Genomic DNA, 26,315 nt, shown 5'->3' with positions numbered 1-26,315 from the left:
TAATATGATTAGCCACAATTGCCTCAAATCACTAATTATGTAGATAATTTTCTTCATGTGCTGACTCTTTTTTAAATGCAAACTCAATGGTTTCTTTTGTAGCCACTGCACCTATTAAAAAACGTATTTTCTACATTGTGAATTTAATTCCATCTTTGATTCAAAAGCAGTTTGAAATAAGTTGGAGGTAAAGCTGATTATCTAAACAACAAGAATTGTAAAAAATAGGAAAAAGTATAGTTGCTAACATGGTGTGCTTTTAACATAAAAATACTTGAAGTTACTGTAATTCCACAACCAGTGGTAACTTTTACCAGGCAATCAGAATTACTTTTTTTCCTTTGGGGAAAGATTACCAGGTAACAGGAATTATACAATATAGGATTAACAACAGTTACTCGTTGCATCCGGGGTTTGGGTTCAGGTTAGGGGTTCTGATATGTGTTACTTAGCCGGTTCTGTGTACCCCTGTGCACGCCCCATGTTCCCCCCACCGCGGTGGTCTGCTCTGGGTCTCTTACCACTGGAGCTCACCGTGCCAGTCCTGTAACCACCCCCTGTCCACTCCGGAGAGTTCTGTGTCTGTCACCCCGTCCCCACAACCCCGTTCGCCCCAGAGCCCTGTGTCCGCCCCTGTCGTGTCCCCGTTGGCCACCACGCTCCACGTCACTCCCCCGTTGTCTGTCCCCACTGGGCGAGGGGGGCTTCCGTCCCCATCGGCCCACCCCCTATAAAACCCCACGCGCCCTCGGCTCCCGGCAGCGCTAGGGAGCAGTTGTGGTTCTCCATCGCAGCTCCACGCGGCAATAAAAGCTTTCCAGCCAACCGCGCGGACAGACTGGACGTTCCTTCCCTCTTTGTTTCGTCCCCGCGCCGGCTACAGAGCGCGGCCAGCGCCACCCCGGTGCGCTGAGCACACAGCGCCCGGGACAAGCAGCAGCCCCGGTCCCGCCGAGAAACAGCAGCGTTAGCCAGGCTCTCCAGAGCTGCCCAGGACCGGGGAAAACAACGCAACGCCGCAGTTACTTATATGGAAATATTTTGGCTGCAGTCAGTGGCTCTTAGGTCAAACTCCTATTCTCCCTCTTGTTTGCATTGTGTTCCCTCTAATGTTTTCTGTCTTTGAGTACATAAGTTTGGTTCCACATGCATTGTTTTGGAGGTGAAGCAGGGACCTGACACTGCTGTCACCCTTCCTGGCTCCAGAGCAGCAGGACCCCTTCCCTGTGCCCAGGCCAGTCCCAGGGCTGGTCTGGGGTGGTGGTTCTGAGCTGTGTCTGCGCCAGGAGGGAGGAGACACTCCCAGCACTGCACCAATGCAAACACTTTGTCACTGGTGCTTTGGCTCCAGGTTCAAGGCACTGTTACAGACAAGGATCTAAGCTTAGGATGCTTGGACCCCTTCTCTGTTTACTCAGGGTACAAGAGTGTCAGGGCAGAAAGCACCTCCTGGTTTGTAAAACGTGGGCAGTGCAGCTGAAGGTCAGTGACTAAGAAGGAACGTCATTGCAGGAGAGGCTGGCTCCTGTTATTTAAAATCCACTCCCTTTCTTATGCAAAGCATGTAGTAACAGTCACAGGAAGTGTCATTAACCTTTCTCTCATTTGGGGAGGAACTGTTTGACTGCACTAAAATTGTTATGAGTGATATCCTGGGTATAAAATAGGAATGCTAATTGGAAATTAAGCCAGAAGAGAGGTGTCTAAGGGACAGTGCAAAAGGTCATGCTGGCATATGTCTCATTCTCTGTGCAAAGGACTGCAGGACAAAGGGGAATGACAGAGGGCAAAGCTGAAGCCATGAAGAATTGCTGTTATGGGTTTAATGCGTTTGCTTTCAGCAACCCTACCTTGCTGGCAGAGACCCCACTCCTATGCACCCAGCGACAAACTTCCATGAAATCAAAATTCTGCTATTGTGGAAAATATTATTGCTGGCTTTTTCTGGCTGTGCTTTGCTCTGTTTAATTTTCTTTCCTAAGAGTGTTATAAAATACTTAAATATTCTATATTGTCTATGCTGACTCTTTAGCAGGGAAAGAGCAATGTGCTCATGCCTTGGGACTTTGGATGTCACCAGCTGAATTGGTAGAACAGCTGAAAGTTAGATGGATGGCAGTTTTGAAAATCCTCTCTTGGACTGTGCTACCCTGAGTTGTTTAGTGTCCACTGGAGAAAATGCAGTTTTGTGTCAAAACTGTGCTCTTTCTCATCAGAAGATCAAAAAGAGAGTTAATCTTCTGCCCTCTTGTGATTGTGTCTGTGTGTGTAATGCTCTTCTGTGGGTCCCGAGTTGTGGTTTTGTCCTAGGCTGTTTATTTCTAGATCAGAAAGTGGCTGTTGGTTCTGAATTACAGATTTTTTTAATCAGGCCTCCAGAGGTATAGAGCCATCTTCTTATTATCTTTTTACATGACACAAAGCTGCTCAAAGGAAAACTGAAAGCCATACTCTGCAAAATACCCATTTTGTTTTGCTGCTTTCGTTAGTAACATTCAGAATTACTGAAACTGAGTTAAAATATTTATTTTCTTTTTTCTTTCTTTGTTTTGTTTGTTTGGTCTTTTTGATGAGTTTGTTTGTTTTTATGGGGTTTTGTTTGTTTGTTTGTTTGTTTGTTTGTGGTTCTATTTGTTGGTTCCCAGTTCTGGGGTAAAGGGCAGACACAGCCTGTCCCCCCACATCTGACTCTGTCCCTTAAACCAAAGAAAAGTTCATCCAGCACAGTGTCCATGTTGTGATAAAAATGAAACCACAGTCTATGCAGGCATACTTTTCAGAGGTTGAAACAAACAGAAGAAATATTTTTACTTGTTTGTGGGCTACAAGAGAAAAAACTTGCAGCTGACTGTGAGATTTGTAACTTGTGCAGGTTCCCTGTGCTGGGAACGTGCTCTGGGGTGGGTGGGATACCCTTTACTCTTGGATTTATTTAGTATGAGGGGAGCCAATGGATGGGATTCAGATTTTGTAACCCTTGTGCAAGGAATAAATTTTTGTCTTAAATAGGATTGTAACAATCTTGTTGGAACAGAATTGTGTGAAGCCAGCACAGGTGACTTTTCTTCCTCAAGCCATATAAACCTCCATGACACTCCTTTGTCACACCCAGTGGGCTCAGAGAGGGAATTCTGAAGAAACTGAACTCAAAATGGAAATGAAAATCAGTGGGAAAATGGAGTAAAACACTCTTCTATGCCTCAGTCACAGAAGTTCAAAATTTACTTAAGTTTTCAATTTTTTGATATTTTGTTTGAAAGATGAATCTGAGTAGTTATGTAGCAACATTGACTACAGTGCTAAATTCAGCCTGCAATATACTGAAAAATATATTAATGATGGTACAGTCTTAAATGCTCTAACATTATTCTCCTATTGCACTGGTTTTAAACACAGTTTTCAAGGGAACAGCAACTTAATTCTTACTTAAAATCACTAAGCAAGTGCAGAGTATATTTAATTTAAACATTTATTGACTTTGTTTAAGTGTTCAAAATAATTTAGGCTTTGAACAGCAAAACTGCTAATATCCGAATGTTAATTTTATTTCTGAGCCAAATAAAGAAGCTAGTCAGGAATACAGCTAAGAATTTGCTGTGATTAAGGAAATACTTTAATAAGGTATGTACAGAGGGCTTTTAAAAATGAGTGTTCTCCAGTAAAGAAAAAATTTGTTGCATCTGATAGTATTTTAAAATCTTGCATTTTCTCTTAGCTTTCTGGGAATTGCAGTTCTTCCTGTTGCACCAAGTACAACTGCAAAAAATATACAATGAACCAAAGACGGATAAAAACATACCAACCTGCTAATCCCCTTGCATTTTATGATGCTAAACATGTAAATTGAAGCCTATGATTATCCCAGTTGATTTCACTAGTCAACACATATAAACTTAAGCATGTATGTAAATGTTTTCAGAGTAGAAATATAAACCTTGCACAAAGAACATTTTCACAGTTTTAAGGGTATCTCTATCTGTAAAAAAGTTATTTGCATTCAAATGCTCCCACCAGCAGTATTTGGTAACCCAGAGCATCTTTTGGCACAGCATTTTCTGCAATATGGCTCAGCCCCAATACCAGACCACCAAAGCTTTTTTCAAGGACCAGTTCAAACTCTTGGCTTCTCATTCCTGTTCTCCTCTAGGCCAGTTTTATTCCCTGCTATACCCTTTCATTTTGAGAAACAGCTTCTCTATTGCATTTATCTGTCACATGCTTAAAGGCCTTCAGGCCATGCGAGCTTTAGGATGATTTAATGGAACTTGTAGGTTTAATTTTGCAAAAATGCTCATGTTGCCTATATAACACGATATCTATGAAATCTTTCAGGACTGAGTTTGAACCTTCTGGAAGCCTGTTTGGCAGTGTCTCACATTTTTCAGTGTGGCAAAAAGTGCTCCTGAGATTGACAGGCTCTGTGCATTTCATATGGATGTTTCAACTAGCCTTACAGTCTTGCCTTGGTTTGTTCTCTGTATTGTGAAGTCTGTAAGAGCTGCAAGATCTTTTCTGCTCTCTCTTTATACTGCTATGAAGCATTATGTGAATTGTTTTAGATTGTGTTTCCTGTCTAATTGTACACTTCTGTTTAGGTTGGAATAGAGCATGTGTTTAATTTTTTCTTGGCCTCATTACATTTCATTTCTTCCTTCACGCATCGCCTGTCCTGTTAGTCCATAAATCTGATCTATCCTAGTCACTGTAAATTCTCTCTTTCACCTAGCTGTGTGTCACCAGTAACACTAGTCACTTTGGAAATTGCTTTCCTGAGAGGTTATTTTACCTTTAAAAGATAAAGGAGGAGGCACTGTGCAGTGTGTAAAGCTGGGGGTTTCTCACTCCTTCAAGGCTCAGAGCAGCTGCTGCAGTCTGTCCTCTGCTCATAGGCTCATCTCAGCAGCTGTCACATGCTGGGAGAGTCACCAACATGAGTGCCTTGGCCCTCAGACTGTAGCACAGCAAAGTCTTCCTCGGGTTTGTCATCTGTATGCAGTATAAATTACACCATCCTGGGTGGCTGGTAAAGAAGAGTTACCAGTTCAACCACTTCTGTTGCAAAAAGGACTTTTTAAAGACAGAAATTTTGTGGTACTTGAAAACAGACAGTGATGATACAGAGCCAAGAACCTGCATTGGATGGTCCATCACAGGATCCCCTTATACACAAACCCATTGTGCAAATCTTCTGTGCCTCCTGCTTGGCTTCCTCTCCCTTTGGAGAGCACTGATGCCTGATATTTGGTACATTGATATGATAGTAGGTCTGTGGGTTAGCTGAGATCAGTTACATTAGTAGTTTTCCCATTTTCCATGCTTACAGATGTCAGTGCTTCCCCTAAGCTGTTGCTCCTCTGCTGACCCTGCTTTGGGGCTGGTTTGGTGGGGCAGACACTGCTGCAGCCAACACAAATCTGCTCATGGCCTTCCTTGTGCTGCTGCTGATTTTCCTGCTCCTTCCCCCTCTTGTTTAGCACTTCTGTGCTGTGCTAGATCTCACAGGAGACTCCTGGGAAGAGATTTAGACTTTCTTGGATTCCTGCATAGCCTCTGCATGGAGGCTTCCCTGGAGCCGCTCCAGGCTCCGGGGTCTGTGTGAGGGTGTGGGGTGCACTGGGGAGTTTTGCCTTTTTTTTTTTTCTTGGGCTGTGTAGTCGGGATGTTTTGGAGCAAGAGCCCTTCAGTTCCTCAGAGTGTCAGGCTGTTCCCTGGCCTGGGCTCCTGTGCTGGATGACTCCCTGTGATGCTGTGTTCCATGGTATGTGTAGTGCTTCGTGGCCACAATTCACTCTTGCAGAAGGATGCCATCCACTCTTGGATGAATGAGTTTAAGATTCATGAATAAGAAGAACCTGACAAAATTTAAATACGAGTATTTGTTTTTTTCTGAATCCCTCCACCTTGTTTTTTATTTCCTTCTGATATTTCACTAATCAGGGAGAATAAGTAGGGATGGGAACATGCCAATTTTTGGTTGGATTTCTGAAGGGCAGTTTCCAAAGCCATGTGATACTACTATAGCAAAATTCAATTAGGATGCTACATAGAGATTTTAATTGATTCATGTATTTATTTGGTTTTGTGAGGTTTAGTAGCTTTTTAATGATCTTTTGACTGTTTCTGGTTTTTAAATGACTCATATTACTTGTCTTTCTAGCCCAGGGGTGCTACAACATCATGTGGTATGCTCTACTGGCTTTTTTCAGTCCACTGGTGACTGCTGAAGGTATAAATTCTCCCTGTTGCACAGAAATATGCCAGTGTATTCTGTTATTCAGTGTATTCTGCTAATTTTTCAGATGTGCTGCTTTAATTAACAAAGCTAATGCTTAGGGACCTGACTGCTGAAAAGCTCTGGTGACAGATTAAACCTTCCTGTATGGAGCTGCTTTGTTGTGTTTGCAGAGGAACCTTTCAAACCAGTGCAAGTTTGCATCAGTGGAACCCAGAGAAGAAATTCAGTGATAAAGCAGATTAAATAAACAAGTGAAGTAGAGTGGGGGAGAGTGGTGTGAGCTGTTGCTGGTATTTGTGTGATGAAAGCTGCTTACACTTGAATATGTTAATTATGGGCAATTTTTCCTTGGTGTTGTGAGGTTTGAATTACTCAGAACTATGTTTAATGATAAAATACTAAAACCAGAACAAATTCTGAGTAAGCCACAGCTGACCAACTTGTCCAATTAATGGGATTTTTTCTAATAGACTAATTTAACAGGGACATTTCAAACATACTCTAGAAAAGCAAAAGACATTTAAATCTCAGGGATAAACATTGTTTTTCATTCATCTCTGTCTCTCCATCTCTCTTCCCCAGAGGTTTCCCTGGCATGTTTAAGTCTCCTCCCCGGTGAGCAGTTCAGCCCAGTGTCATCCCCAGGCTCAGAGTGCTTTGAGAAGAGCCCACTGAAGTCCTGCTAGGAGGGCCCTGAGCCACAGGCAGAGCAAACCTGCCCAGCTGATCACCAAACCTCCTTTGGAGCAGCTGCCAGAGGGGCTGAATTCCCTGTTTCCTGCTGTGCTGCCCAGATCCTGTTCCACGTGGGCCAAGGCTGGTGTACACCCACGTCCCCGTGGTTCTGCGTGAGATCCTCACCCTGCACACCCACGGCCTCTCCCTCCTCCTGTCCCTGCTAGCAGTGCTGCATCACCACCCACCAGATGTGCAAGTGGCTGCAAAGAGCTCCCCTCCCTGAGCACAGGTGCTCTCTTTCAAGAAAAAAGTAAGTGTTGCTCAGCAAGAGCTGGGCGAATGTGTAACTCTGTGTTCCAACAAAGAACCTGCTGCTCCCTGGGGGCAGGCAAGGGGAGCAGGGCACTCCAGATTTCTGGCAGTGCCTGGGTTGGGAAAGTGCCAGTTCCAGCACACTGCTCCTAATTTTCCTGGCAAGGCAGCTCTCCCAGATGAAGTGAGATGTGGTGAAGCCAAAATTCTCTTCGGGAAGCTTTATTTGGTTTAAAATGCTTTGTTATCAAATACTGCTGCTGACTTCTTCTAACTTTTCAGTAGTCTCAGTTCACCTCTGTCTTTATTTTAAATTCAGTGGTACTTTACACAAAGTGTTCTCATCAGCCAAGCCACTGCTGGATTTGTACACAGAGTAGTTTAGTGTTCATCTGTCTCATTTCTTACTGTCCAAGATGAATCTCAGGGGACTGAAGCTCTGAACCAAGTGGCTTCAGGCTATTCATCTGGAAGACAGAGCCACTTAGACCTTTGTAAAGAAAATAATTTAGTAATCAGTGCAAGAAGCCAGTCTCTAAGCTAACCCATTTGGAAAAATTGCCAGTGCAGTCACTACAGACATTTTATGGCAATAATACTGATTATGTCCTTCCATTATTGCCAGAATTTTTTCTTCTCTGCAGCTTCAGGACTGAGTTGGTTTTACACCAACTTCTATGATCCTGTGCATTAGAAAAGCTTTGTAATTTGAGATTGATGCTGCAGAGCTGGACACTGAGCTGCTGACCAATACAGGTGAAGCCACTGGCAGCTGAGGATGACACTGCTGCCTTCCCAGCCCTGTCCATCCTCCCTCAGGAGCAGGGAAGGACCCTGATCTCTGCTCTCTTGTACAAAGGGGAAGAAGGGGCCAGTTAAGGGTGTATTTGCCTGCACCCCCTGCCTGCCAGCCCACACAACCCACAGCATGCCCCAGGCTTCAGGTATCTCTGGGATGGAATGGCACTGGTCTCCTACCCTGTCCTACATGTGTGCCAATTCAGGGCATTCTCACCCAAACACAGAAGGTCAGTACTCTCTTGTAAACTATGTTCTGCTAATTAGATATGTGTGGTGAGTCTTAGAACTTTTATCTAGTCTTAGACTTCAGGCCCTTATCTTATAGATTTTCCTTATTCTCTTTGCAAATGAGCAGATGCTTGTGGTCCTGAACACCTTTAGCAGTGTTGTTTCTGTACCTTCCAACCAGGAAGGATGTCCTACAGTGGTGGCTTTCAGCCAAATACAAAAGATACTGCTTTCCATTTTGAAAAATCTTTCTGGCAAACATAAAGTTTGGGGTGAAACACAGCCTAAAATAAAGTAAAGGGGAGACTGGTCTGTAGATATAGTGTTAATCCAAGGTTTTGTTTGTACGGTTTTTAGTTTTGCTTTTGTTTTGATTGCCCATGGTTTATAATATTTTGAAAGCATAAGGATTAGGGTAAAGGATCAGGTTTCTCTACCTGTGCTAGTGAGATACTCAGTGCTCCCTATCAAGAGTTACGTGTAATTTAGGGAAAATTCCAGCAGAGGTTTGCTATCCTGGCTTTTTTGCTCTTGGCTGCTATATGGAAAAGATGTGGGGCAACACTTCCCACCAAGTGGGAGCAGGGGGACAGGTAACATGTCTCCATTTCAAACCCAGGCAATCTCCACGCACCACTTTCCCCAGCTGTTCACAGCAAGGCAGTCCAGACTCAGCACACAGATCAAATCTACTGCTTTGCTGTCTTGGTTTCATGTGGTAAAGGTTACTGCCAAGTTCAATTAAATACATGGAAAAATAAAAGGAGGAGCAGAAGTGATGTGCCTTGAGGCACAGAAGCCTTTATGGTGCCTCTCACAGGCTCGGTTACATTGCTGGCAACTATTTTCAGCATTGTTTTTGAGCAATGTTAATAAGGACGGAGCAGAAAGAAAAAAATTCTAAATTGATGTGCCCTAAAGGCTCATCTAGAAGATTTTCACTAGCTTCATAAAAGCTCTGTACACTTAATCTAAAAACATGTAGCAAAATGATTTATCTCCTTTGCATGGTCTTGTCTTTCATCCTCTTGATTTTTGTTGTACTATCCTTGTCCCTTAAAATTCAGAGAAGTGTTTTGAAGTTTACATACTATAAAATCAGTAGTAATGGATCTTGAAGGATGTTTTGAGCAGCACTCTAGTAGAAAGACAAGCTCTGCACACAAGGTCAAGAGTCCAGGGATGTCTCACTGGTGATTGGAGACTTGTGCAGTCTCAGACTGCTGCAGCACATCCCCCTCTGATAGGTGGGAATGATTTGTTGGGCTTTGACCAAAATTTAATGATAAAATAACTTTCTGGTGGGGAGATAGAAAAGCTTTAACATCACCAACCTGTTATTGCTTGTGGATTTTAACAGGGAAGAGTTGTACTTTTGGAGAGGGTAACTATTTCCACGAAAAATCCATGGTTGCTGTCCAGCAGTAAAAACACTGTGAAGAACAATGCAAGCTGTTTCTGGGGGAAGCATTTCTCAGTGACAGCTGCAGAAGGATTGCTTTGTGCTTTTCTCAGGAGAGAAAACACCTGTGTGCTCCACATGATCATGGAGAGGATTCACCACCTGCCCTGCTGAGCACCTGGTGGGTAGAGGTGGGGATGTCTTTCTGTCAGTGTTCAGAGACCAAGGGGAGGAGAAGCCAGCTCCAACTGGATTTTATACAGAGCTATTTGTTTCCAAAAGTGCCAGCAGATTTAAATGACTGCTGCAGTTGTCAACAAGTTCCCTCTGCATACTCTGTAATGATTAAGGTCCTTAGAGGTTTTGGACTGCTTATGTTTCTCAGTGTAGCTGCAGATTGTGAACATAAGGGTTGCATCAAGTAATTTAAATAATTAATTGAAAGGCAGAGATTCCTTTCCTTCTGTGCACTTTGGGTAGGAACATTCCTGCTAACTCCACATTTGAATCACAGAATTGTCCGAGCTGGAAGGGACCCACAAGGATCACTGAGTCCAGCCCTTCAGTGAATGGGCAGGGACCAAACCCTGCCCTTGGTGTTATTAGCACCAGGCTCTGACCAAGTGAGATGTGCCTCTGTCCTCTTGCTGCTGAAAAGGACAACATGGTCAGGAAGCCAGATGTTAACTCAAATTTTGTCAGTTTTTGCACTTGACGCAGAGTTGCTCTCAGAAACAGCAAAACACCAGCGTGTTTTGTTTGATGACTTAATCAACATGTTATTCTATTAGGAACCATTTGTGGATTCGAATACAGATTTAGGATGATAACTTTTGTAATTTAAAATAAAAAGGTAATTTCTTCAAATTCCAAACATGCCCATGGTGAGACAGCCCATGTCCTGTTCCTGATTTGCTCTGAAGCCAAGTCTAAGCAGGTTGTGTACCTTGTCTGAGCAATGCAGGGCAGTGGCTTTGCTATTATTGGACCAAATCATTCAGAGCATCAAGAAGGTAGATTGATAGTAGGCCCAGTGTTTACAGAGCTTTATTTCTCAAAAAGAGACAAAAGTGTGAGTCCTTCTGCTCCATTACAAAGACTGTTGTTTTTTTACGCTGAGCAGAGATGTGCTTGGTTTTTTGTTCCCCCCCTGGAATTAACTGAAACTGTTTAATGCTGATTGAATTAAAAGCTTCTTCTCCATATATTTTTATTATATTGCAAGAAGCCTTATCTGGTGCATTCCAGAAGAGACTTTACATCCAAATTTATCTTTTACTGTTCTTGATTCTAGCTGGTACTAGACACTTCAACAGATCCAGTATATTCAGGTGTTTTGGGCAATGTAAAAAGGTACATTTAACATTATTGACCTTTGATTTGGAGTGGATGTGAGTTAGATTACATCTTACATTTTCTTTTGAAAAGGATTGCAATTTTTTATTTTTGCAAAACTTCAGTTGTAACAAAGTGAAGGTCAGCTTTTCATGTGACATGGCCTTTTATTACTTGGACTTCCTTCTAACCTTGTTCTCAGTGATTTTATATGGCCACAATTTCATTGTGCTTAGAGTGCATGGGACCAAACCCAGGACCATTATGCTTATTCTGAAGACCTTGAGAGCAAGCTTGCTTTGCAAGAGACTCAAAAGAGTAAACAGCTGGTTTCGAATCCTGCATGTACAGTTGAGTTATTAATTTAGCTTCTAGACTACCCTAAAGCTTCAGCATTAATCAGGAGTTAATCAGTAATCCTGTCTTTCACAAACTTCTGTAAGTTTACTGAATTATAGAGCTTTCTCTCACAAATAAATTTCTTGATCTTGTTAACAAGGAAAACAAGAAGCTTAAAGCTGATAAAAACGCAGTGCTGTTGCTTGGATTTTGATTTTATTTTTAATTTCTAGCATCTGATCATAGCATGCTTCCTCAGTTTGCAGGCAAGGACATGAATGAATCTCATCCACAGCACCAGATTTTCCCCAGCCTCTGCTGGGCATACTGGGTATTCTCAGATAGTCATGTTCCTTATATTCTTTCTTTTCTCCCTAGTATCTTCCTGACTAGGAGTGTCCAATTGCTTCTTAATTGGCTTCTCTCTTTTAACTGACCATCTCTCCTTCTGAATGGCAGTCAGTGCTGACCTGCTTTCTCTGCTGGAGATGCATATTGTTGTAGCCCGTGTGAGACAAACTGGTAAAAAAAAAAAATCTAATTTATCTGGCTTGTGGGTAAGCAGGATCTCAAATGCTGCAATTTGCTTCACAACTCCCTTTAATGAGCAGGAGGGGGCACCTACATCTTTCCTTAAGCTTAGCAACTCGAATCTATCCCATACGGACAGGAATGTAAGTATTTTTTCTAATGTCTACTTTTCTGTGCTGATTTTAACACTTCCTGGGCAGGTCAATCACTAATAAAAGTGCAATGTGTGATTATCACCTGTGATCACATAGTAGAGGTCACCTAAGGCTGTGTTTTAAGCCAAAGCCAGGGTATGCTGGTCTTGAGAGATGTTTCTTTCAGCTCACTGCTTAGCAGACCTTTCCAAAGGCTTTTCCTGGTTTGTTCTTAGCTTCTTCTGACACCCACAAATGACTGCAGGAAGATGGATTATCTGCATTGCATAAGAGCTGTCAGCAAGCAGGACTCCCTCCCATCCTTGTGCCCACCCCAGCAGCAGAGCAGCCGACCCTTGCCCGATCCATTCTGAGGGATGAGGCTGACTCAGTGCTCTGTAAACTTGTGGGGGATTCTTCCCTAAGAGCAGCAATGTATTAATGTCATCCAAAAAAGAAAAAGCTTCTGCTCCTGTCCCTTTTGGCAGTATGCCCTCCTCCTCAATTAAGCACCAGAGAGTCCTGGTGTTCCAGCAGATCCATTGCTGCTCAAACCAGGTATGGAATAACAGCTACTGGATCAAAGAAGATATGTGACCACACAAAAGGACTTAGGTGCTAATGGAGATGACTGCTGCAATCTATTCCTAAATACACTGATTTTATAACTGGTACTTTGAACAGCCTGGAGAGGCTGGGAGCATATTCTCCTTGTCTAACCTTGTGCTGGGTTTATGAGACTCTCTGACTGAGCATCTCCAGAATTCATGCCTTGCCATTCTATGTGGTAGCAGGAGCCATCAGGAGATCCTCCTTGATGCCAAAGCAGCTGATAGCTTCAAGAGAAATCACATTAGAAAGCAGCTTGGTATTATAATGGGAAAGTAGTAAAGGGCCTATCTTCAGACCTTGTAAAATATCCTTGGTTGGTGTTGTGAAAGTATGAAGTGATCTCTGCAGTGGTTTTCACACAGTGATTTTGGCTTTGGATTGCCACTTAACAGAGAAGTGCTGATGGCCCCAAACCAGGTCAAGCATATTGTCACTGTGGCCTGGGCAGTGGCTCAGGGACCATCACAGACCAGAGATTTGGCTGAAATTGTGCAGATAAAATAGCAGTATTTATGTAACTATCCATCACCCAGCACAATTCTTTGCCCTGCTATCAGGCCAGTGAGGTTTTCTTATCAAAATCCTTGTTGCCATTGTTGAGTTGTAGTAAGAATTAAGATAGGACTCCTGAACTAGGGACAGACACCTTCCTACAACATTTGCCATGATAACACCTGTACTGGAATAAAAAGTGCTGAGTACTTAAGTTTGTGTTTAATATCCTGCTCAGTGACCGTTTTAAGAGAGCTGAAAGTGCTAATGGACGGAGTAGTCTGTGAAAGGATGTGTGCTTTTAATCAGCTTCCCAACAGTTAGATAATAAAAGCAATAATCTTTCAGGATTCTGCTTCTGTGATCTCTATCTCTATTTTCCAAGGTCACTAAAGGAGTAAGTAGAAGGGAGGATAAGGGAAGATAAACTTCCAGGGAGTGGAACTATAGAGAAGTGAAAAACATCACACCCACCAGATTGTTCTGCTTCCAGCTCACAGCGAGGGAGCCAAACCACGTAGAGAACAGACTCAGTGGTTTCACAGGGCACAGCAAATTTCCAGTGCAGCATGAACTTCAGCTTGTGGTCCCAAGCAATATTTGATACGTTTAGACTGAGATTTTGGACTTTTTCTTAACAAACTGTTTGGCTTGAAGGAGGTGAGGAAATTATTTTTGTAGTTGATGGCTCTGATCTGGTTTGGCTTCCATGAGATTTTTAGTTTCTTTAAAACCTCTACAGAAAACACTCCACTTACTAAAAAACTATCATCTGCTGCAGGTAAAAAGAAAACCTATAAACCATTCTTGGTGAATTTTTTTAAACATAATAGATTGGATACAGTAGCAAAAAGGTGTCAATTAAATATCCAAAGTTGTTTCTGTTCTCATCTGTGGTGAACTCTACCCCTCAGTAGCAGCCATCCATTTTCCCTTGTGTCCTGGCTTATAAGATAAGCATGTATTCTATTTGCCATCTGCCGGAGGTGGGGCAGGTATCTTCTGTTGGGCAGTTTTCTGATCTCTTCCAAGCACAGTGTCTCCCTCCAGGGAGATATCTTCTGTTAATGGGCCATTGAATAGCTCACTGCATGACTGATAAAGTTACATCATCCCATTGTGAGATGCTCCACCCAGAGGGGGGAGCCAAGCATCCCTACCTGCATAAAATCAGCATTTTTTGGGACATCAACTCAGCCTCTTCGCTGGATTCCCAGAGGAAGACCAGGCCCATCTACTCTATCACCAGACCTTCAGAGAAAACTACACCCTTCTACGGGATCATCGCTTCAGCAGCATTTTATCTGCCACTCCAGGAGCAGGAGGAGCAGCCACCATTTAACTGGACTATCACCAACAGGTTTCTGACTCAATCAGTAGTTTTGTTTGTACTAATTACATTTTTTTTTTTATTTAGTTTTTTTCCTAGTAAAGAACTGCTATTCCCATTCCCATATCTTTGCCTGAGAGCCTTTTTATTTTGAAATTGTGGTCATTTAGAGGGAGGGGGTTTACCTTTTCCCATTTCACGGGAGGCCCTTGCCTTCCTTCACAGACTCCTGTCTTTTCAAACCAAGACACCTTGACTTCTTTAGGCTCTGCATACAAGAACCCAATCAGGCTTCTTCCAGTGGTGCCCAGTGATAGGACAAGGGCAATGGGCACGAACTGAAACACAGGGAGACCCATCAGAATAGAAGGGAAAAGTTCTGTACTGTGAGAGTGACAAAGCACTGGAACAGGCTGCCCAGAGAGATGGTGGAGTCTCCTTCTGAGAGATCCAAACCTGCCAGGATGCACTACTGTGCAACTTCCTCTATGTGAACCAGCCTGAGCAGGGGGGCTGGACTGGATAATCTCTAGAGGTCCCTTCCAGCACTAGCCAGTCTGTCATTTTGTGACCAAGCAGCAAATTTTATTCTCCTGCCTAGAAAATGCACTGTATTTTTGTTGAGGCCTTGATTTTTCTTTCTTTAATGTTGGTATAAGTAGAACAAGCAATTCCTGGAACCCTCAATAATTATTTTCTGTAGGTGTTTTGGTTAGTGAAAAGACGTAACAAAGTCCCGGTTTGTAGTACAAAATTTATGTTGATTGCCAAAGCATGGGGCTGCCTTTACAGCGCAACTCTTGTCCATACCCAATTTCTGTTCCTTACCCAGTTCATGTGGAGCTCTGCAGGCAGTTCTGCCTCGACTGGTGGAAGGACTCCCTGTGATGGACAGGCTGTGCAGGAGGCCAGCATTGATCCACACGTGCTGTGTGAGTGCAGAGGTGATGCAGACAGGAAGAGCAGTGGCAATAAATTATGGGCAGCAGGATTAAACAGTACTTTCACATGCCAGAAGAAACCTTGGCATCTAATTGGAACTTGTCACACCAAATAAACTACAAAATTTAATCCCTTATGATTCCAAACTTTTTGTTTGATTTTCTGGCCATGTATTTTTTCTCTCTAGAGCATTACTGTCTGTGTTGAAGCCTGGTTTTATTGCATACTGTAGCACAGTAATGATTTTTTTTTTTTTTGGTGTACCATGCTGTGAACATCCAAGCCAAATTGTTGACAGTCTTAATGTGTTTTGGAGCGAATGCATTTCCTGAGGTACAATATGTTCCACCTTATCCTTCAATTAATATATCAATTCTTCTGCCTCAGGCAGAGAGATACTTAGGCTCACGGCTCTTGGTTGTTGCTTTTAGTTTGAATTCAGTTATGGACATTGAGGAAACTGTCTCAGACATTACAATTGCTTTAAATTCACAACAGAAATGGTCTGTGAGCCATCAGACTGTTTTCAGACATTCACACTGAATGCTGAAATTCCAGCATCTAGCTTAGACTGTGCCAGGCAGCTGTAGAGTATTGCACAGGACAGCAGAGATATTCAAGTTACATTGTAGTTGAATAAGATGGGTTGAGCTCCTCTGCTCAATTAACTGCGGAGCATTTAGCTGCTCTTAAAAAGAAGGGCTCTCCTCAGATTTCCCCACCCTGCCTTCACTCATGGCTCTATGATCCCAGTACTTCTCTTGCATTAGTTTTTGTGTTCACTGAATCCATTAGTGACTATTTCAACTCATTAATTAGCTGGGATATTTCCCAGCTGAGAAAAAGCAATAAAATAAAGACAAAAAAGGGGAAAACCCCCTAGGCTAGTGAGCTGATACAGCTCATTCCAAAGTGCTGAATTTCAGGCATGAAGAATTGCCAGTCCAAAACATGCCCAAAGTCATGTTTTCCCTCAGGTGTCTGATGGAACAGCACCGAAGCATGAAAGTTCTGTGAAATAGTCATGACTGTCTTAATTTTACCATCTCCCTCTGTCTTTCTGTTACTGCTCCTAGTCTGACAAGCAGAGTGGTTATCAAAGAGTTCCAGTTTGACAGAAGGGTATGCTTTGCTCTCGTGGCTGAGCTAAAAGAGCAAAAACCTCGAGTGTACTCAGTCCAGGCTTTCTGGAGTGAGAATACAGGATTGAACCCAGCTGGGGCAATTGTGTCTGCTCTATTGCTTCTCCCAGATTTTATTTCCAAGATATCAGGTCTTGATTTATTTGCTTGTAAACGGAACATACGTATGTTTACATGTTGTACAGATACTGTGTGTCTGAAAAGCTTTTTGAGAGCCTGAAATAATAGAGAAGCTGTGTAGGAACTTTTAATGAAGGAATCCTACTAAATTAGCTGTTAGCCTTTCTGTAAAAGTTTTTCTGTGAATATACCCATATATTGGTGTTATAAAGATACTTTGAGATGATAATCAAGTGGATTAGTTCACCGAAAGAAAGAACATACTTAAATGTAGTCCCATTTCTCTCTATATGTAATACAAGCTGATTTCTAAGGTGCAAAGCCCAAAGAAATCCAGGTTGTGGTGTTCTCCATTTTGCTCTTTCTTTTCCATCCAATTTGACAGCTTGCATGGCTCGAGCCACTAGTCAGGTATGAAAGTAGAAAGCTGGCTGTGTTAGTCACAGGACACCTTCAAGCCTGGCTTAAAGCAAGATTTGCTGAGAATTTTGTGGAGAGGCTTCACCACGACCCTGCACCCGCTGTGCAGTCCACCAAATTTGCCCTGGTCCTGTTGGATAGGTCCTGAGGCTGGTGTCGTTAAGATGTGGAGCTGAGCTGATTAGTCATGATGATTTACAGCAATGACTAATGGTTGGTGAACTTTTGGGTGCAATCTGAATTTTGGGCAAAGCTGTTTGCTCTGTGGCACTTCCCTGGTTTTGCATATGATTGAAAGTGAATGACCTTTTATCTGTAGGTGAAGCAATTTTGGCTGCCCTCTGACAACTTCTCACAAGGATACTGGGATGTGAGACAAACATGAATCAATTGGCTTCTGAGAAAAATTCTGAGAACTGGCTCTCTGCCATATTCTCTACACAATTTGTCAGCCCAAACCCAGCTTCAGGAAAATGCCCAGTTTGTTTACAGGATGGAAAAAATACTCAATAAAGAAACTAGCTCTGTAGATAATTAGAGATTGTGCTCATGGCTAATACATCATGGAGATGGGTAATACATCCTGTAAATATATGGGTAAAATTCAGAAGTACTGAAAGGTAAATTAACAAATAGCAATGGTCTAACCATTCAGTTTGCCCCAGTGTAGCCCCTGAATCTCTGTGAGCAAATGTTTATGAGCAGGATTAGCCCATTTGGCTATACAGTCTATACATTGTGTACTTGCTTCCATTTGCAGTAAATATGCACAAACCATCTGTATTATAGCATTATACACAAAAATTAATCCATGCCCTGGGTCTGCAGGCTGTTTGGTAATGCACAGTGTAGCTTGGTGCAGACCAAACTTCAGACTAGTTCTTGAAAAGGTGACCCAACAAGTGAACTGCAAAGCTGTGCTCAAGTTCTGCAGTTGTGGTTTTGAAAAGCAAAGTCCCAGCTCTCTCCTTCTGATGCCTACTCACTTTTTCAGTACCCTCGTTGAAAAAGTGGAAATGTTTAGAAAAACTCAGACTGGGCATGCTTCCTTCTTTAAGGGTTCTCTTTTTTATATTGGCCCTTTTAAGAGTAACCAAATGCATCATAATATATGTTCAATAGCCCTCTGACAGAAATCTTTCTTTTGCCCTTCTTACAATGTAGGTGGCCTTTATCATGTTTTTCAACACATTCAAGAAAAAAATATTCACAAAGTTTCAGAAATCAGAAGCAATGTGGGTTTTTATTTTGCTGCTTCCTTCCTGCTCCCATCCTATCTGAAAATCAAGAGATGAAAAAACCCACACTTTCCAGTTTCAGAAATTTATTTTGTAGATACCAGAAAAGGGACCCTGCCAGGTCATTATTTTCTTCATATGATTCGCACAAGTCAGTTTCCCTGGCTGAGTGTTCTTCAGGATGATCTCTCTGTAGCAGAAAAATCTCAATTATTGCTTTCAGCAGAGATTAAACAAGTTGCCATCTTGAGCAGCTTGGAGGTAGTAAACTGTTCTGAACAGAGCTGAGCTCCAGGCACGCATCCCATGCGAGGCTCTGGCCCTGGGTGCATGCAAACTGTGAGCTCTGTTCTTTATGCTCCAGGGACTATTCAGTTAAGAAACATTTATCTTTGTACAGAAACTTTGTGAGGGATATATGCCAAAATGACACATGGATTGTCTCATTTTTGGGGCTCTGATATGTTCTGCTTGCCAGGGAAAGCATTGCTTACAGGCAGTGCCAGCCTGTGCACCTTAGAACCAGTGTGTGTAATCCCAGTGCCACCACAGAATGAGGCTTCCAGAAAGGCAGCCACAAATCTGTACAAGTTAAATAAACTTTTGGGAAATTCAGAGGACTCTTAGTTGAACCATAACTAACGCAGCACATATAAAAAAAAATTATCAGGTAATTATTTGAGAACAATAACACTGTTAGGCTGATTGGGCTATGCACCAAAGGGCTGTCAGTCATGGCTGTTATGAAAAGCAGAGCATTTAGAGGCTGTCAATCATACTTGTTTGTAAAAGCCAAAGGACTTCAGAAATTGTTATGCCTGAATTTACCAACTGCAGGAATAACAAAAGCACCAGAGTCTCATGCAAGCTGATATTACAGTTTATGTAGAAGCTCTTGCGAAAGTTGATGCCTTTATTAATCTGAAAATATCTTATGGCACTGGGAATTTGGAAAGGTTTCTTTTTTTCTGCTAGCTCCTTTATACCACTGATTTTTTATTTTTTTTTAAGGCTGCTTAAGCGTGTCAAATCTCGTAACAAAAATTGATCTTTGTTACATTCCTTTGCTGTGAAGCAAAAATGTCTGAGTTAGTATCCAAATAGCACAGAGCTGGTGCTGGAGTCTTTCAGCTTCTTGAGGTTCACACATTACTGCACATCCAAAACACTGTAGCAAATACCAGCTGGAGAATTTAAAAGGATTCTGGAAATTCTTAACATGGAGGTACTCACCCATAAATGTTGTGGGAAATAACCTGCCAAAGACCTGTAGAACCTTTACTTTTGAGAAAAGTGTGGAATGTACATACACACCTAATTTAAACCAAAAGTAGAAGTTACTTGTTTGTGTGTGTGTGTGTGTGTGTGTGTGTGTGTGTGCATATTGTATTTCCCTTCCCTTCCCTTCCCTTCCCTTCCCTTCCCTTCCCTTCCCTTCCCTTCCCTTCCCTTCCCTTCCCTTCCCTTCCCTTCCCTTCCCTTCCCTTCCCTTCCCTTCCCTTCCCTTCCCTTCCCTTCCCTTCCCTTCCCTTCCCTTCCCTTCCCTTCCCTTCCCTTCCCTTCCCTTCCCTTCCCTTCCCTTCCCTTCCCTTCCCTTCCCTTCCCTTCCCTTCCCTTCCCTTCCCTTCCCTTCCCTTCCCTTTTTAAATTCAAATTGTGGAGCTTTTGGGAGGAAATAGCTTTCTGAAGATACATTTCTGCATTTGAAAGACTGTACTGTGCATCACCCCACTGTGTCCTGGATTTGGAAGTCATCTCATTTTATAACTGAGGCCAGGTGCAAGCATGTCTGCATGTTCAGTGTTTACAACACTGCTTGAAAACCTGTTTCTTACTGAATATATCATGGGTTCCTATTACTATGAAAGGTTTCCATCAAGGAATCAGTGTAGTTTGGGTTTATCTCAGAACCCCTAGGGCTTTCAGCAGGTTTCTTGCTGCTCTGGGCTCTGTGGGAGCCCTAGCATGAATAATTGTAGCATTAAACACTATCTAGACATGGAGTTGTTTATTTATTTTTTTTCTCATATCGGGAGCTTCATGTTAACAGACCCAGCATCAGGAGCTGAGTACTAATACCTCCCACCCTTGCCAGAAGTTATTATTGCAATTTTTACCTTGGTGTCCTTGTATCGGGCGCTTTATTAGTCCTGGAGGGAGGGAAGGAGGAGAACAAGGAGAAGTCCCTGCTCATGGCTTGACTGTCTTAAAGAGATGTAGAAAGGAAAGGAAAAGTGGATAAGCTGTCCAAAGCCATCTGGTAGCAGCCCCAGAGGCAGGAACTACATTTCTGCAACATTCAGAGGAGTTTCTTAGGTGGACATGACCCACACCACCTCCCCAATGGAATGTCCTCAGAGCATCATCCTGCCAAAGCAGGAGCTGCACTCACACAATGGGTAGTTAATTCAATGAGTTATTAATGCAAATGTTAATAATTGAACTCAAGTGGTTAATGAGTTTCTAGAGAAAAGATCAAATTATACTCTTCAGATGCAGAGTTAGAGTTTTGCCTAATTAGAAGAAATATGTTTTTCCCATGAGGGGCAGTTGCTGAAGTGACAGTTTGGAGTCTGTTGTGACAGCATTTGCAGTGATGGGTTCCATCCAAAGAACAGAGATTTTTTAGTATCTCTGATAGCATAGTAGTTTCTTTTGGAGACATAATTATATTGCATTCTTTGCAGAGTTCATTAGAGAAAGAAAAACAAAGAACTTGTGTTCCATGTTGTTGATGTTCACACATTTTTATCTTAGTGTGATAGAAGAAGCTTTTGGATCCTGAGAGTAACATGGTGTCTCTCTCTTTCACTGCTAGCCTAATAACTCAACCAGTGCTAGATGGAAACAGCTCTTCTAGCCCACAGCTGTTTTTTCAGGACTCCAACTTTTTTTTTTCTGAGTAAATCTCAGAATGTGTTAAAATGTTTGAAGGCTTATGTAAACTAGAAATCTCAGCTAGAAATAAGTTTGTGGAACTATTCCCATGCAGCTACAATAATAATTATTTCCTTCCTTAAATCTTAGCATTTGCAAGGACATGTGGTAAGCAAGTCTTCGAGTGAGATGCTGGAGGGGTGCTGGCACCCCTAAAACACAGCCTGTGCCAGGGCCCAGAGAAAAGTTATGTGCAAGAGCTGCTCCTTTTCTGACTCTTGTTTTATGAGATCTTCTGAACCTAGGACATATACTGCAGGGAATTAATGAGGTAATTTCTTATAAAAGCCCAGCCAAACCTTCCTGCAACTCTCTGTTGGTTTATTCATGCTTGCAGAAGCCTTTTCCTCTGCCTACGGCAAAAAGAAACTCTTCCTGCTGCAGAAGCTGGAGAACTCACCAAAACTAGGTATATCCCTCCACATTTTGTAGAGAAACATAATGTGGGTTTAGTCATTTGGTAGTGCTGCTCCAAACTTTTCAGGCAATTTGCAGCATCTTCCCTGCAACTGAGGAAACTCTTCCAGCATGTGGGAACACACAGGGGAAATATTCCCTTGTTAAGTGTATTTTCTGTCTGTAACTCTAAGCTATGAGCTGTGAAGATAAATTATAGCAGCTATGCCACCTTTGTTTTGGAAAGAACCTGATGTTACCCCAGGATACAGCTGCCACTGGGAAAAGGAAGGGTGGAAGTTACTTTTTAAAAGTCAAATAGGAAAATGGTGCTCAGCATTGAATTCTTCCCAAACCCTCTTCCAGGTGGAAAGGTCCTTACACAGATAACAGGGACTTGAGGCAGAGATTGTAATAAGAAAAATGACCAAACCCTAGAAGTCTACTGTTATTCTCATTCTTTTTTTTTTTTCCTTTTGCCCTTAAATTTTTTTAGATTAATAAATTATTACTGAGTTATTTATTAATGACAAGTGGATTTAGATCAAAATAATGCATGGATTATATATATATTGGTGCAAATATATTTACATACATGTACAGAAAACTTAGCTTCCAGCCTGAGCTGGATGGTGATAAATTGGGAAGCAATTTTAGTTTGACATGGCAAAGTGTTCTGGTAGGGCAGGCAGGTTCTGTTCTTAGATCACAAAAACTTGTGCAGAACTTGGTGTTCTATGAAAAACCTCAAAAGCACCAAAGGGGAAAAAAAAAGCCCAACAACAAACCAACTCAAAAAATAATGGATATCCTGGCAGAAGGAATGGAAGAATTCAGGAATTCCCTGGTGGTTTGTTGCTATCACTGTATCAGTTCTGCAAGTGAGGCACTTTGAAGCATGGCAGGAAGAGAGGAAGGTGGTTAAGTGCACAGCTGTTGTTACTCAAAATCAGGCTAAAGATCATAAAAATCAACACACCAGGCACACAGGGCTATGTAGGGCTTTGCTTTTGATGGTTCTGTGTGAGCTATACCACAGCAAATGTGCTTCTTTTTACCTATATTGATAAAGAAATTTTCTAAATAATATTTATCTGAGAAAATATTTATTAAATTCTTTCAAGTCCTTGTCTTGTCCAAAATTGTTTATGATTATAGCTTTGCTCATGTATTCTTTGGGTGCAGTTTGTATTATTGAGGGCCTCCTATTTTATGACTTCACAAAGAATGTCAGAAAAATAATCATGCAATCAGGAGTTCACCTCTGGTGAAGTGTGATCAGGGAGGTACCAGTTGGAGTAAAATAGTGCAGTGCTGTTATTTGTCAGTGCAGTATTGGTGGTCCTAAAGTACAGGTTAGGACTGGGGAGTTGCCTTTTTTTCTGTGTGTCTCTAATTTTTATTTTGGCTTCTTTAATTTCTGTTGTGATGCTGACAGCAGAGATTAATTTATTCTCCAAAAGGTTTCTAATCTGAGGTGATCTCACTAGCAAGGAAATATGTTCAGCTGATTGCTGACATAACATCTGTAGGCAAAAGGCTGGTGAAAATCAAACACATTCCTCTTTTAGGAGGTATAACCTGTAGTTTTACTCAGGCTTTATGGACTTCGGCTCATGTAAGGTTTCTGTTCTGCTCTGTAAGTATTAAAAAAAGAAAAAAAAAAGTTTTCTGGACATGGAGCTTTTAAAAAACTCTCAATGAAGTTGTTGAGTGCAAAGTCATTGGCCTTAAGGTAACTTTTAGAAACACAAGTCAAGTGCCCAAGATCAGAAAATTCAGAAGATAATGCACCCTGCTTTTCTATATATTTTTGCTTTCTGTTTCTGAAGCCTTTAGGGGGTGTATTTTTCTTGTTTTGTCTGCAGCCCTGAGACCTTCTGTCTCAAAGGACTGACTCTAAAAGACTTGCAAGGAAAACCTATGGCAGTTTGCAGTACTGGACGAGTTTCATTTTTCCCAAAGTAATATGAAAGCAGGGATGAAATAACTCACACTGCCATTACTTCTCATAGCTGGTCAGTGCTTTTGCAGCTTAAAAGAAATGAAGTAAAAAAAATCATTTGGTATTAAATAGTAGGAAGAAGTATTTTGTTTACAAGAATTCCTTATAATATTTAAAAAATAAATTTATGATTGAAATTCAGCCTTGTTCTGTATTTGTCATTTCTGTAAAAGCAGCTTATTCTCTGTTTTTCCTCTTATGTGTCAAGGCTCAGATCTGTGACAGGCTATCTCTCTTTCCCTCCTGGGAGAAGGCAGAGTGGAGCATTTGGCTTTGATGTAAGCTCTTCCTTTTCCTTGGTCTTTATTCTTATGTTTTTAGGGAAGTGTATTATTTTTACAAGCAGGCCACCAAAATAGCTCTATTTCTCAAGGAATAAGCCTTGTTTTTCCATTTTTTTCCAGCCTGCCCTCCCAGCTGCACTCGTAGATGTTGCTGTGAAGCCTCTCAGCCCTTCTGGAGCTGGGTGAGAAGTGACCCTGCCCATGAGCTGTCAGGGTGGCTGGTTTTGTCTCATCCTCCACAGCAGCAGATCTCTCTGCAGGCTCTGGAGCTGGGGGCAGGCTCTGGGTGGGGAGTGCAGCCCCTAGGTTCTGAATGAGCCCTGTGTTCTCACTCGGAGCTGGGGCTCGTGTTTCAGGGCTTCTGCTCTGCAACGCGAGGATGGTATTGTTGGCAGAAGGAAGCCCTTCTGCATCCAAATGACTACAATGGTGCTTTTATCTGGAAAGCATAAAGTATAATCTACTTCAGTTTTCTAAATGAGTTTAATTCTATAGAAGCATCAAAGAGAAAAACTTTTGTTTGGTATTGTTATGTCTTATGAATCCTCAATGAAGTTACAATCTCTAGGTTTTGAAATTTGGTTGTTTTTGGCTTTCATCCTTGGTTCTGTGCTTGAACAATGTCTGTCCTCCCACACAGCTTTGCTGGGGAAGGGAAAGCAGGATTAAGTTAATGTTTCTATACATTCAGAGCTTTTCTCTGACCAGAACAGAGTTGTCTGCAGGTTTTGTGGGGCTCAGGTCCCTGCATTTGGTGAAGTTTCTGTGCCTTAGGTCAGTGTATGCAATGGTAATAATACTTGCAGCGTCCCTTGGTTGTCAGCAAATGTAAAGTCTCACAACTTGGCAGTAATGAAAGAGATTTAAGGTAACATGTCTTAATTTGTGCTTGCTATCAGCTCAAACAGGATCCTCTTGTGTCCCATGCTGTCGTGGTTTGACACGGAAGTGAATTTTTTCAGGAAGTTGGGGTCAAACCAATCAGTGCTCAGGTTTGGATATTGGCACTTGGAGTGACCACTGAAGGCATGGACATGCCTCTGAGAACACAGAGGGTTAAAAGCAGAGAACGCCCAGGGGAACTTTCTCTTCTGTTCTGGTCAGTGAAGAGCTCAGAGCTCCCCTGCCCAGCCATGGGCTGGGTGCGGGAGGGGAAGCCATGCGGCCTAGGAGAGGTAGGCCAGGGGCTGAAGGGACTGGAACCAAGTCTGCCCCTGCAGGATGGAAGGGTGGAAAAAACTGAGATGTCTTTGTTCCCCCTCCCTAGAGGGAGAGAGAGAGACAGAGAGCCTGAAGACACCTGGAATTTGCCGGCAGAGGAGAAGGAGAAGGGGAGGAAGGTGCCCAGCCATGGGAGTTGGAGTTCTGGGCAGAGATTTCAGCTGTCCGGGGAGTCCGCGACTTTTAACCCTTTCCTGGGAAATGAAAGCTTGGCAAAATGCTACTCCTCCTTGATTTGAAAGAGAAGAGAGACAGTCTGGGACCTGGGATGTTAGAAGAAGAATTTTTAGGTGGGAGGAGATGATGGAGTGGCTTTTGGCTAGACTTTTCTTGTTAACCATAGACTGAACCAATTGCTCCTGCAATAGAGACTGCATTTTTAGAGGGATGCAATGGTGACCCAAGAGACGTGCTTCAGCGACTGAGAGTGACAGGAGTGGAGTGAACAGAGAAGAGTTGAGGAGGGTGTGGTGATGCCCTCTGTCTTCAGGAAGAAGATTTCTGTTCTTGAGACCCTCGGCCCCAGGGGAGGAGGAAAACGGGGGGGACTGTGGTCCAAAAATGAGAAACTGAACTGTTGTTTCTTTGGGTCCTTGGCAAAGCATCCTTAAAGGAGCCCTATGAGCAGTCTGTCCATGCACGGTGGTGAGAGCACTGTGACATGGAATGGAGAGTGTCACACTGGCAGATTTTCTCCAGGCGGTTGCCATGTGTGACATGGAAACACAAGAGGTGGCAACTGTGTTTCCTGGGGGGGGTCTATGGTGCAAGAGAGACTCCTCTCTCCCTTGAGGGTCTGAATATTGATTATATGAAGAGTGGTAACGTGATCAGGAATCCAGGGTTTTGTCTCACTGTGGTTTGTTGGAAATTGGATGAGGCGAGGAGGAATGTTTTAGAGGGTTTTCATTCTGGATTTAGTGTGTGTCTTTTATCATAGTAGTAGCTTAATAAAGTTCTTTCTCCTTTATTTCTAAGCTTGGGCCTGCTCTGCTCTGTTCCTGATTGCATCTCACAGCATTTATTGGGGAAGGTGCATTTTCATGGAGGCGCTGGCATTGCGCCAGCATCAAACCATGACACATGCTTATTTTTGATTGATACAAACTGCTGCAAGAGGATTTCTTGGTTTGCTTCAGCTGTGCATAGGTGACTTTCTCCAGTGTTTCAGAGATATTTAG

At 42.4% G+C, this 26,315-nt stretch overlaps 1 protein-coding gene across 3 annotated transcripts in view; it reads left to right on the top strand.

Annotated features, from left to right (window-relative positions):
• The window catches only part of HTR2C (5-hydroxytryptamine receptor 2C), a 216,565-nt gene that overhangs the window by 135,418 nt on the left and 54,832 nt on the right, over positions 1 to 26,315 (top strand). For all 3 annotated transcript variants that reach the window (XM_053955900.1, XM_053955901.1, XM_053955899.1), the window contains exon 2: positions 6,818 to 7,223. The gene's annotated coding sequence lies outside the window, so the exon portion shown is untranslated. The remainder of the gene's footprint in view (positions 1 to 6,817; positions 7,224 to 26,315) is intronic.

Source organism: Vidua chalybeata, chromosome 14 (genome assembly GCF_026979565.1).
Source record: "Vidua chalybeata isolate OUT-0048 chromosome 14, bVidCha1 merged haplotype, whole genome shotgun sequence".
NCBI lineage: Eukaryota > Metazoa > Chordata > Aves > Passeriformes > Viduidae > Vidua > Vidua chalybeata.
Note: the sequence above shows the minus strand (reverse complement) of the source record. Positions and strands in the feature narration are given on the sequence as shown.